Genomic DNA, 12,926 nt, shown 5'->3' with positions numbered 1-12,926 from the left:
AAGCAGAAAAGATCCATTTAAAAATGACCTCTTAAAGCGTACTTCTTGAGATTTCTCCGGTAAACACTAAATAAAGTTGAGGTAAATTTACATTAATGCTGTTAAGGTAAGCCGTTGCTAAGGTAAATTCAGGTAAAGTTAGCTTTATTTAAGGTGAGCATTTACCTTAAGGTGCAAATTTACCTTAGCAGCTGAGGTAAGTTAGGATGTTTTTAAGGTAAAATTACCTTAACTTTGTTCAGTGTGCATAATTTTGCTTTATTCTGGAGTTGGGACTGAAAGTGGTTGAGTTATTGAAATAATTAGGAGAATTGAGCCGTAGTAGACGTTAAAACATAACCTTTAGCTAAGGTACCCTAGTCGGGACCTGGAAATATTAACAGACCGTCCTCGACAGATTGAAGGTATGAAAAGACTGTCCTCGACAGATATTCGGTATGAAAAGAATTTGTCTGGACCTAATGTGATGCCTTGGACTTTGGCTGGAAAACAACCGTCTTAAAATTTGGCTGGAACTAAAACTTACGTCCTGGAATTTGGCTGGACAATAAAGGTGTTCTGGAATTTGGCTGGACAATAAAGGTGTTCTGGACTTTGGCTGGATAATAAAATATGTCCTGGAATTACGCTCGCGACTGTTATAATGACTTGTTTTCAATTTCCTTCAAAGTTAAGGACATGTAGCTCAATTGGTTAAGCATTGGGTCAGATTGGAGAAGGTAACGAGATCGAACCCAGATGTTGTAGGAACTTTTTAGTTTGCCTCATTTTTGCACATGAAATGATTTGGCTGGACTTATGGAAAGAATAAGCCTCGAAAGCAACTAGGGTCCTCGACCGTGTAATTTAATTTATTAATTACCCCCCCCCCCCCGCCTGGAGTTATTAGGTCTTTTCATTAATTCCATGAACTAGGATAGGCTCTATCTTTCTATAGAGCCTCGACTATGGTAGGCTCTATCTTTCTATAGTGGTTATATGACGTATACCCCACCAATTTAGTATATATATATATATATATATATATATATATATATATATATATATATATATATATATATATGTATATATATACATATATACAATAATAGGGGGTTTTGCTTTCGTGGGGATGGCTTTTGTTTCATGACTTAATGAAAAAGATAAACTCATCAACCAATTGTTCTTTCACGTGCATTATTATGGTAAAATTTCTGAAACAAACTGGTTTCAATTTATATTTTTATTTTGCTTTTTAAACCATGATTTATTAGTTTTTGATATTGATTTAGCGAATCTATTCTGTTCCCCCCAGTGTTTTTTATGACACCCAGTTACAAATTATATGTTGTTATATAGCACGTTACTATGTAAAAAAACCTTTAGATCTTGAAAACCTTTAGATCTATTCTGCCCCTCACCAGCTTAGTGGGATATATAACTCCCCCCCCCCCCCCCCGGCGAACGTGCTTTTCTCTTACATTGTTAATTGCTATAAAAACACATAATTTGTAAGTGAGGGACATAAAAACCACTAAGGGAGGGACAGAGTGGGTGCAATTTTTTATACAGGACTGTTCTTTCTTTTTTCCGGGTCAGGAGTCTTTCCCGTTGGATCTATTCTGTCCCCCCCCAGTGTTTTCTGTGACCCCCAGTTATAATTTATATGTTTTTATATATCAGGTTATTATGTAAGAAAATAGGGATCTTTCCCATTAGAGCCCCCCCCATGAAATTATTGCCCCCCCATTATGGTATAATTACCATGATTGGGGGGGGGGGCTATAGGTTATCTCACCACTAAGCTGGGGGGGCTATAATGGGAAGGACCCGAAAATAGCACGTGCGCGTGGGGGTCATAAAAGATTTATGCTCACTAAGTTGGGGGGGGGGGACAGAATAGATCCTTCCAGTTTTACAAAAACCCAACGCCCCCAGCTTGATGATCATAAAGCGTGTACAACACCCACACCCCACAAAACTGTAGATACTCCATTACACAAACCGATAATGGGAGGAACCAGAACTTCTAATATTTTGAACCATGTTTGCACAGATGTTTGGGGTCTTTGCCATTATAGCCCCCCCCAGCTCAGTCTCAGATAACCTTTATCCCCCCTAATCATGGTAATTATACCATAATGGGGGGCTATAATTTCTGTAGCGAACATGAAATTGAGTATAGTTAGTTATAAGCGGCGAAAGTGTGTGTATGTAGGCTCTTTAGAAAGCTCGCAATTAGGACAATCTAATTAAGATAATAACACCAAAGCTAAATTGAACAAATTTAGGTACTCTCTTGAAAGCAAACACATGGTGCCCCAAATTCTCATTAAAACAAATATGCACACAAGTAAGCAAAGTTACAAACCGGATAAAGGCATAACAAATTGGTTGAGGTTTAGTAATAAAAGACTGTCAAAACAGATTGACGAGACAAGTAGGAGACCTGATTAAACTGAGGTGTATACATAAACAAAATAGCATAGTTCGGGAGTTAAAATGGCAAGAACTAAAAATACAAAGAAAGTCCTAAAAGGGATGAAATTTTCTCCATACAGGGGAAATCGGGGTCAAACGTCCCATGAAACTGACTCCGCGCCACCTCCTTCTCCCCCAGCCTCACTTTTCGAGCCGGGAACATCTGTGGTACAGGCGGCAACTGGTGGGGCGCTAAAAGATAACGAGAAGAAACGAATAAAAGATATTAAATTAAAAAAGAAAAAGAAGGTAAAGAAAGTCAATCAGCGCATGGCGGCAACGGGGGGGATTGACTTGGCCGAATTGGATAAAAAGGACCCCGAAATGGCCTCTGCAGTGCGCTTGATGGTTGAACAAGAATAAAAAGATGAGGAAGAGTTAAAAAAAGGAAGCAAAACTGGACTTAAATAAATAAGTTGTATGTATAATAAGTATTAACTTACCTTTCATGCCTTTGTTTCTTGTCAGAGCGGTATATTATCAGACAATGCGGTGTACCCTCCACTAATTGGAATTTAAGAAATGTTCCGCCTCGAATTAATCCCTTGTGAGTCCCAGTTGGACTAAGATAGTAAGGTTGTTCATCGTAGCCAGAGTCATAATATACATAAAAATTAATACGGAAGCGTCGAGCAAATAGTCTGAGATCTGTTGTATTGATAAATTCGACGTCCTCGATCCCTTTAGGTAGAATTAATTTGCCGGGTCTGTCGTAAAGGTGCTTATCGGACCCAGTGCGTAGTTTGACAAATAATTTTTCAAATTTACCCGCCTGCGTGCGGTTTCCCGTAATAATTGTCGACAGACAGGCACTAACACAATTGTATTTAGGATGAGAAACGTCTAATGCAATAGGCTCGTATTGCGAGGTGTCGAATTCAGGGCAACTAAAAAGAGTTGGACGTCGTAATATATGAAATTATTGTACGGAAAAAAGATTTTCTTACCTTTTAAACAATTCAAAACAGTATCTTCTCTTTTTCTCTAGACCCATCTCGCGACATACTCGGTCGAGGACTTCCTGTGAAATAAAATTCATCTGTCCTCTAGTGTGGCGATAGATGGCATTATCATTGCAAGTAGAACAATCGCGTATAACCGTTTCGCACCATACTTTAAGATGCATAACACTAAATTTTTGACTAACTAACGGCATTAATTTGTATCTGGGGAGGTGGCCATTAGAACTGTGCATCTGAGATATCTTCGTACGAGCATTTGAACGATGTAGTACCTGAATATCGGACCCAACCAAGTATAAATGACCATTTTTCTGTATAAAATTTTCGGCTTCGGCGGCGAATGCTGTTTTTCTCGATCCAATGACAATTCCTGGGGTAAACCCCTGAACGCGAGTACAGGATAATCTCGAAGTATTTACGACTGTCCATTTCGATAGAGGATAGATTTAAGAACTTGTAGTAAGGACGATAATCTGAAGACTGAAGCTTAGTTGCGAAAATGTTTGTTTAAAGCAAATAAAATGCTCACTTATTCACTTTATGAAAATACCACCAAGCCGATGTTTCCCCCCCCCATGGAGGTTATATTAAGCGGACGTTTATCAAATTTTAATGGCATGTACACCCAATGGTTCTCTCAGGCTGGTATACCCTTCGGGCCAATCCGACCACCCAACTCCGAGCTATTAACACCGGAATTGGTGTGATTTGAAGGTTTTCGATAGTTTGAGCGAAAAAATGACTGTTCGGGTATGATATAAGAGTAACTAAGGGTTGAAATGGGTATTAAGTCCAGGTTAATGTAGCACATGATCATGGGAAGGGTTTAGGAAGTTGTGGGAGAAATTTATTATGTATTTTGAAATAAGAATAGGCAGCTTTTACTAAAAATGGTTAACACTGAAATTGAAATAGTAATTTCTCTGAAAGTTGAAATCGGATTGACCTGAAATTTGGGGGATAGACTAATTTGGGTACGGGGAATCCGATTTTGAGGTCGGATTTGACCCCACACCAACTTGCACGGAACTAGCGCACGCCCGTGCTGCGGAACGTAAAATTTGAATTGCTCGTGGAGTATTGGTAGTAGCCCTATGATTTTTGGAGGGTTAGTGTAACTTTTCAAGAGCTTTCGATTGGGGATATTTTCATTCCCAAATTCCGACCGGAAGTCGGTGCTTCGGGACGACCCGAGTGCCGAAAACCGGAAATTGGCCTTTTTGAGCGGCCGAATGACTTTGAAATGGTATTAATATGATAACCTGAGACATTTAGTGACAAAAAACAACCACCCGGGTCAATTTTGACGAACTCGAATTTTTCGGGGTTCGGCACCCACGACTCGTTAAAAATTTTCAAATTGCAAACGACTCCCAACGGCTCATGCGTTGGTCATGAAACTTGGCAGGCAAGTTGGTGGCACCCTATAGTTACTAGAAAACTTTACCCGAAGACGTTTTGACCACTACTTCGCAAGTTATTAAGTTTCGAAATTTGGGGTCATCCGGGAGGTCGATGAAAAGTGTGCGCGGTCATTGCTCGTGTTCTATTAGGAGTTAGATGATAAAATTTGGTGGGTAGGTGTAACTATGGTAGGATTTTCCGCGCCAATAGTTATTTTTACCAAAGTGACCCTGCATCCTTGACTATTGACCCCTAATTGACCTCTAGAGGTCAAATTTTTGGGTTTTTGTGAAATTTTGGTTTCTGACTAATTTTTGTGTGGGGAATTGCACGGAATGCTGGGAAAAGTATACCAAGCCATTTTTTTAGTTTTAGCGAGCATGAATTAGCGGTATATTTACACATGGAGACCAATAGTCTTTGGATAACAAAAGCGACGAAATTGACTTGGCGCCAAATTTGTGTGCGCAAATAAGAGCGATAAGGACCGCGGACTTTGACGTTAATCTGTTTGTTTAGTGAAGAGAACCCCTCTTGCGGATGTATCAATCAGTCAAAATGACTTACGGTGTTTACTTAAGTTTTAAAAGTGTATTTAAATAAGATAAGATAAAGTTAGGCAAATAGAAAAATTTGCAATCAGCTTATCGTCTATAAGTTGCGAGAGAGAGAGAGAGAAAATACTGAGCTAGTGAGCAGTTGGTTTAGTGGGACTAAACATAAATCAGTCAGTAAAGTTGCAAGACCAGTTAGAAAACTGTGAGCAACTTGGTTAATTATATTTCGAGTGAATCACGATAAAATTTTGAACTTATAGAAGATTTTGCAGTTGAATTTGTCTCAAGTTGTTAGTTGATTGAGAGTTGCATCTATTTACTGTGGATTCTACATTTGTGCTGGTGTTCTCCATTCAATTTAACGTCTTTTGGGACAAAGCACTTTTAACAGCCTGCAAGAGTGGACGAGGGGAAAAACTCAGAAAAGAGACAAGGTAGCGCTTGCTTCATCATTTTCTTTTAAACCTTCGATGTTGGTTTTAATTAAATTTGTTCGATCTTCTGGGCGACAGATCCCCCTCATTGTTGGCCTAGTTAGAAATTCAGAAGACGACAATTTCATGAGGGGCAAGACCTTATCTGTCCACTAAACTGGGGGGGGGGGGGGGGTTGTAATGGGAAGACCCGATGTTTGAATAATTATTGGGATCTGTTCTGTTTTGCCCCCCCCCAGTGTTTTTTACGCTCCCCAGTTACAAATTATGGGTCTTTCCCCTTATAGCCCCCCATTAAATTATAGCCCCCCCCCCATTATGGTACAATTACCATGATTGGGGGGGCTATAGGTTATCTGACCACTAAGCTGGGGGGGGGGGGCTATAATGGGAAAGACCCCAAATTATATGTTGTTATATAACACGTTACTATGTGAGAAAATAGCACGTGCTCCTGGGGGGGGGGCGTAAAAAATATAAGCTCACTAAGGGGGGGGGGGGCAAACAGAATAGATCCAATTATTGTTGCAAGGTGTGTGCAAAGATGTGTCCGCGAAATTCTAGCAACCCCATTATGGTCTAAATAGGATGATAGGCACAAAACAGAATAGATCCAATTATCGATCATAGACAGATTATTTTATAATTACATTCATTTGGAGATGTAAGCTGGTGGGGCTAAATGGAAAAAAGGAGTCTAAATCCTTATATATATACACGACAAAAACTCGGACGCAATATTTTGGGCAATATTTGAGTACCAGATGAAGATGCCGTTCGGTAAAGGAAAGCCTGGTTCAAAGTCTACAGGAAAGAAAGAGGCAAACAATTCAGATAAAGAGAACAGTCTCTCCAAAGACGAGTCGGCTCTCAAGGAAGTGTTCCAGTTTCTCACATGCACAATAAGCTTTTTTGGATCTATTCTGCCCCCCCCCCCAGTGTTTTTTATGACACCCAGTTACAAATTATATGTTGTTATATAACACGTTACTATGTAAAACGATAGCACATGCGCCTGGGGGTCATAAAAGATTTATGCTCACTAAGTTGGGGCGGGGGGCAAAACAGAACAGATCCGCCTTTTCAAAAAAAACATGGGTTTCTGTCATGTCTTCGTTAGTGTTCCTCAGGTGTAAACCCCGACTTGGGAAAAGACTCACAAATTCTAGTGGGAGGCCTCTATTGACTGAAACTGCACAATTGATCTCCCTACTTAAATTCGAAGAATAGTCTTTTCATGAGTCGAGGAAAAGCTGTTCTTGAGCTTTTTATGTCCACCATAGTCTCTTCATGGGAATCTTTTGTGATCTATGAAATGTTTTCATATTTTAAAAATCATTTCATAAAGATATGAATATATTGGATCTTTTACTTCTAGTGAAAACAAGGAGGTTCGGTAATGTGCGTTCACGCATAAATTTCCGACCCCTCTCATCTACATTTTTCACTTAACTAACGACCAAATGAGGAAGAGATTTTCAAAGGGGCCGATGAGAACTGTCGTTAATATGACTACCAGAAAAGACGGCGATAAAATCAAATAATTACAAATACTAATTACGACCGAAGTCGTTGTCCATTTTTTAAAGCGCTTAACAACCAAACCAAAATGGCATAAGATAAAATTTACTGAAGAAGATTAACCAGTACTTCATAAGAAAAGAATTTGGTACTATTCTTCAATATGACTTGGTAACAAGTATACAAGAAATTAGCAAAGGAGCAAATTTAAATAAAACGTTGATTTCTTTTGAAAAAAAATAATGTCAAACAGATTAGAAACATTATGCTTCAACTGAAATCAATGAGAAATTTCAGTTATTCCTCAATAGAGAGTGATTGAGACTTTCATTATCCACGATATGTCTTACGACTAGAGAAACAACGACAAAAACAGGCAAAAAGAAAAAATTCAATATTTGCATAAAAACTGTGTCCCGTCCAAAAAAAATTGTACTTGTTCTTTCAAATGGCCAGAGGGCCGCCAATTATTGTGATACTGTAAAAGGAAAAAATAAACCTACAAAATGAGCGATTATCCAAAAATCAATCACTTTGCAAAAACTTGTTGTAGCAAGATCAAAGACAATTTGAGGAGAGTAAAACCATGATAAAGAGCAAGTTTTAGTGCAACAGATAAGGGTTATGAATTTTCAATTGAAACTTTTCTACTAAGCTACAAGTTATTAGAATTACGATTGGTAAAACTCAGAGAAATCCATTGTTTTTCTAAAAAAACAAATATTTCCAAAAAGCATGGCCAACATAAGATTTCAACTAAAAGAGTACATAGTTTATTTTCAACTTCTGAAAAAGCTAATTGCGCCTGTTATTAGTGAAAATAAATGTTCAGAACATAAAATAACATTAAATGCAAGCAAAACTGAGGTGTTTCAAACAAAATTCCAAAACCACTGTGTTGAAGCCATTAAATTGATAAAGTATTAAACGTGGGAAAATTAAATTTTCAATTGCGTCTCCTTTGAACGCCATAAAATCTTTCTGCAAAGCGACTATCGCAAATTGACAGCAAGAGAACAAAAAATGAAAAGTACCTCTAAAACTCGCAAATTTCTTCTGAAACAATTTGTCTAATCCCTAAAGCCACTAGTCAAAACTTAACCAACGAAAATTTTTTGTTTGGTTCAACAAAAAAATTAATGAACACGATCTCTTTATAATGACGATAAATTACCAAAAGGATACAAAAATGTAAAATACGAAAAAAAGGACAAAATTCAGAAGAAAAAGAAACAAATTGAAAAAAAATTACTTTTTCTTGAAAAGAATTAATTTGAAAGTCATTAAAACTTTAGCTATTTACTGATATATACTAAGAAGCTCAATTATATATCAATAGATGGCCATTGTGACCTTATATTTTCCAATAATTGGCATATGACAACAAAATATAAGAAATACAGGGCAAAAACAAAAAAAAACTATTCCAATAGCAAGAGAATTGTATCGCAGCCCTCAAAACCATGAGCTATGAAAACAGAAATATAACATTTTAACGTTTGTTAACATTTTTTTAGTTTTTAGTCTTAAAAGCATAAGCTATGAAAAAAAATATATTTAGCGTTTTTTTAGTATGATTTCTTCTCGCAAATTTCTTCGCAAATTTCTTCTGAACAATTTGTCTAATCCCTAAAGCCACTAGTCAAAACTTAACCAACGAAAATTTTTTGTTTGGTTCAACAAAAAAATTAATGAACACGATCTCTTTATAATGACGATAAATTACCAAAAGGATACAAAAATGTAAAATACGAAAAAAAGGACAAAATTCAGAAGAAAAAGAAACAAATTGAAAAAAAAATTACTTTTTCTTGAAAAGAATTAATTTGAAAGTCATTAAAACTTTAGCTATTTACTGATATATACTAAGAAGCTCAATTATATATCAATAGATGGCCATTGTGACCTTATATTTTCCAATAATTGGCATATGACAACAAAATATAAGAAATACAGGGCAAAAACAAAAAAAAACTATTCCAATAGCAAGAGAATTGTATCGCAGCCCTCAAAACCATGAGCTATGAAAACAGAAATATAACATTTTAACGTTTGTTAACATTTTTTTAGTTTTTAGTCTTAAAAGCATAAGCTATGAAAAAAAATATATTTAGCGTTTTTTTAGTATGATTGTTAATGTTAACAAACAAGCAAAAAGAACAGCAAATATGGGCAATTATGCACAAAAATCAAATTTTTATATTGAAACTTATAGTACCAAAAACAAGAAGCCGATTTTTGCTTAAAAAATTGCTTCCACGACGATTAGTTTTTGTCAGATATGAAAAACAGAATGTTGACCTGTATTTACTGGGAATTAGCTAAAAGTTGGCAGAATTAAGATAAAAATTTGACAATTTCGAAAAATCACTGAAATTTTATTAAAACAAATATATTCAATGTCATAAGAGACATAAGATAACAACCGAATGCCTTATAGGGGTTAACCAACACCTCTTGAGGAAGCCACTTGGATCATTGATTGGTTCGAATCAGTAATCCGACTGATTCGAACCAATCATTTTCTATATCTACATTCTATATCTAAATTTTCTATATCTACATTCTATATTTTTTATATCTACATTCTATATCTAAATTGGAGCTGTCCTCCATCTGGGTTGGCGCATGCTTTTCAAAAACACTACACGAGTTTTTTTCTCATTTTTCCTAAGATTTTAAGAGACGCCTTTCCTTATTTCAAACTGCATACTTTATGCTGCTTGATTAATCAAAAATCTTTAAAAAAAGTTTTTTGATCTATTGTTCCCCCCGCTTTGTGGGCATATAACCTTTACGCCCCCAGGCACACGCGCAGGTTTTTTACATTGTAACAATCTATATAACAACACATGAATTATAAATAGAGTGCATAAAGACAAGGGGTTGCGAAACGAAACATCCGAATTATTCTTACTGATGTTTTAGCTGGTTAATTTTCATTGGGTCGAAAAATATCATTTTAGTAGCCAAGCTAAGGTTAATTTATCTGTTGGGTCGAATAAAAGCCCTTCTATAAGTGTGATTTTTCTCAGTGAGGTAGAATTTTAAAAATTTTTGCTTCTGTGTACTGAAGCAGCAGCAGAACGAGAAAGTGACTTTTAAATGTCTTATTTTTATCATGACTAATGAGAAGGAGACTATTACAATTAAGTTACTTCGTTTAGTTCAATCAGCTGTAAACGTGATTAAAATAATTTATCAGATTTATCTGATGAAGTGAATGAATTTCTCAAAATAGTTCAGTTGTTGCAATTGGATTATAGGGCCACGTTACTTGATCGAATGAAATTAAGTAGCTTGATTGTGATCTCCCTCCCCCCCCCCCCCAGTACGTTATGCGCCCCCCAGTTACAGAGCACGTGCCATTACATAGTAAATCGTTATGTAAAAATATGGCACGTGCGTCTGGGGTGGTGCAAATAATACGCGCCCACTAAGCTGGGGGGGGGGGGGGCAAACGGAAGAGATCCTTGTGATGATTAGCAATTATAACAATTGGCGATTATAACAAAACAGATTTTTATGTTTTTAGTGTTTATAAGTTTTAAGTGTTTCGTTGGTATTACAACAAAAGATTGAGAAAAATTGTTGACAGCATTTAGCCAATCGTGAGCAGTGTATGTGAACGTGCAGTTTTTGAAAGCAAAAGACGAAATCATAGAAAAACTTTTTTCCACTAATCAGTTGACGGTTCTTTTCCGTTTGTGCCCCCCCTAATATCTACCATTTTACAAAACTTTGGAGTCCAATTAATGTAAGATATTATAGCAGATTTTTCCGTTCGTTTTAATCCCCACGATTAATAAGACCAGATCCAGATTACTATTCTGTCGCACTAGATAGTTATCTTGTGACATCTGTCGAAAAAAAAGCCAAAAATGGCAGTCGAGTACTATTTCTGCTTTATTGTCACTGAGCTTAGAAATAAATAGTTTGAACAAAATCTGTCGAAAAATATAGTGCTATGGAGAAGTTATTTAACCGAATGCGTACGAGATGAGTAAGGATCCGTAGGCAGTGGTATGAAAACTTTTCTTTGTCTTTTTGCGCTTAAGATTTTGAGGGTTCCTGCTTAACATGATTTTGCTTTTTTACTGACCTTTTGACTCAGATTGTGCAAAAAACTAAAGTGATTTCCATGAGACTAAACAAATCTCAACTTTCTGCAGCGCGCCAGAACGACCGTATAAAGGTGAAATTAAAATGAGAAAAAAAGTGAGAAGAGTTTACCAAGTAAGATTTTTATAAAGCATTGAAGAGGAACAACTTTGAATAATTTTCAAATGATTGATGGAATTCCTGCCGTTTTTCGAAAATCTGAAAATTTTAAATGGCTTTGAGACCAGATATGTTTTTTTAGTTATGAGATTACTGAATCTCAGGACAGTAAGCGGAGTGAGGACAGTTAATTCCTACTCATGCAAGAGTTGGTACGAGGCGTACTTACGGTAGTGACGTCATACTAAGTAAACAGGATGGATCTCTCTAAACTTTACAGAAATTTGTACTTGGTGTAATTAGGTCAGTGAAACCTTGATCTAGAAATAACATTTGTATAGTCTGGCGAGGTAGATTTTGTCGGTCGAGCATCGCCTTTTCTTGAGTGGAATAGGGATTTTTAATTTCTGCTTTTGTGCATACAGAAGCAGCAATTGAGCAATACTAAGCAGCACTGCACACGAGCAGTCAACTGAAAAAGGTAGGAAGACAGCCAAATTTTGTCAACTCTCAATTTGAAGCATTTATTGCAGCTAGAGTATTTCGCTACATTATGTGGTTGAATGAAACTAGGTAGCTTTTTTATTATTTCCTAGCTATCGGTCATGACCAGGAGGTGGCTGAGTAGAGGCTCATCAGAACAATGTTTAATCGAGTAGTGGTTCTTCATAATGGCAAGAGATGAAGGAGCATAAATGCTGACTACCTTATAATCAATAGTGGGAACAGAAAAATGCACATAAAATTTTGATGCAAAAGTGCACAAAGTTTTAAAGAATTTTAGATGGCTCATGATTTGAAAAAAGTGTGCCCTAATTTGTGTTTTTCAATGTTTTGAGTTGAGAAAAAATGAGCAGCTCAATTGGGTGGATCTGAAGTGTCCAGCGTGGTAAATTTTAGTTGAGAAAAGCCGAGCGCGACAATTTAGATCGAGTTGTTTGCTAAAGTCGAGCTAGTCATATCATAAACCATTCGGGTCGAGCACGATCTTTTCAAACTTTTTTGGTCAAGTATGGTCTTTTCGTAAGTCGAGCTCTAAACCTCGGTTAAAATGACCGATATGACAATAAATTTTTATTTAAATAAAGTTTATTTAAATAGAGTTTATTTAAATAAAAATTTTATAAGAAAAACAGAAAATAAGATTTCGTATCGCAAAAATTGACCAAGAGGTATATATGAAAACATTTATTAAACAAAGTTTTTTTAAAGCAATAGTTTAAAAAGATTTTATCAATAGTTTAAAAAGTTTTTATCATTGACCGCTGAACAGCCAATTTAAGAAGATGCGGAATCGGTAATGTGCGTTCACGCATAATGTTCCACTCCTTTGAACAATGTAGAATAAATATTCTGAAATGCAAGGT

The sequence above is a fragment of the Convolutriloba macropyga genome, chromosome 11 (assembly GCF_964194025.1).
Source record: "Convolutriloba macropyga chromosome 11, txConMacr16.3, whole genome shotgun sequence".
Lineage (NCBI taxonomy): Eukaryota > Metazoa > Xenacoelomorpha > Acoela > Convolutidae > Convolutriloba > Convolutriloba macropyga.
Note: the sequence above shows the minus strand (reverse complement) of the source record.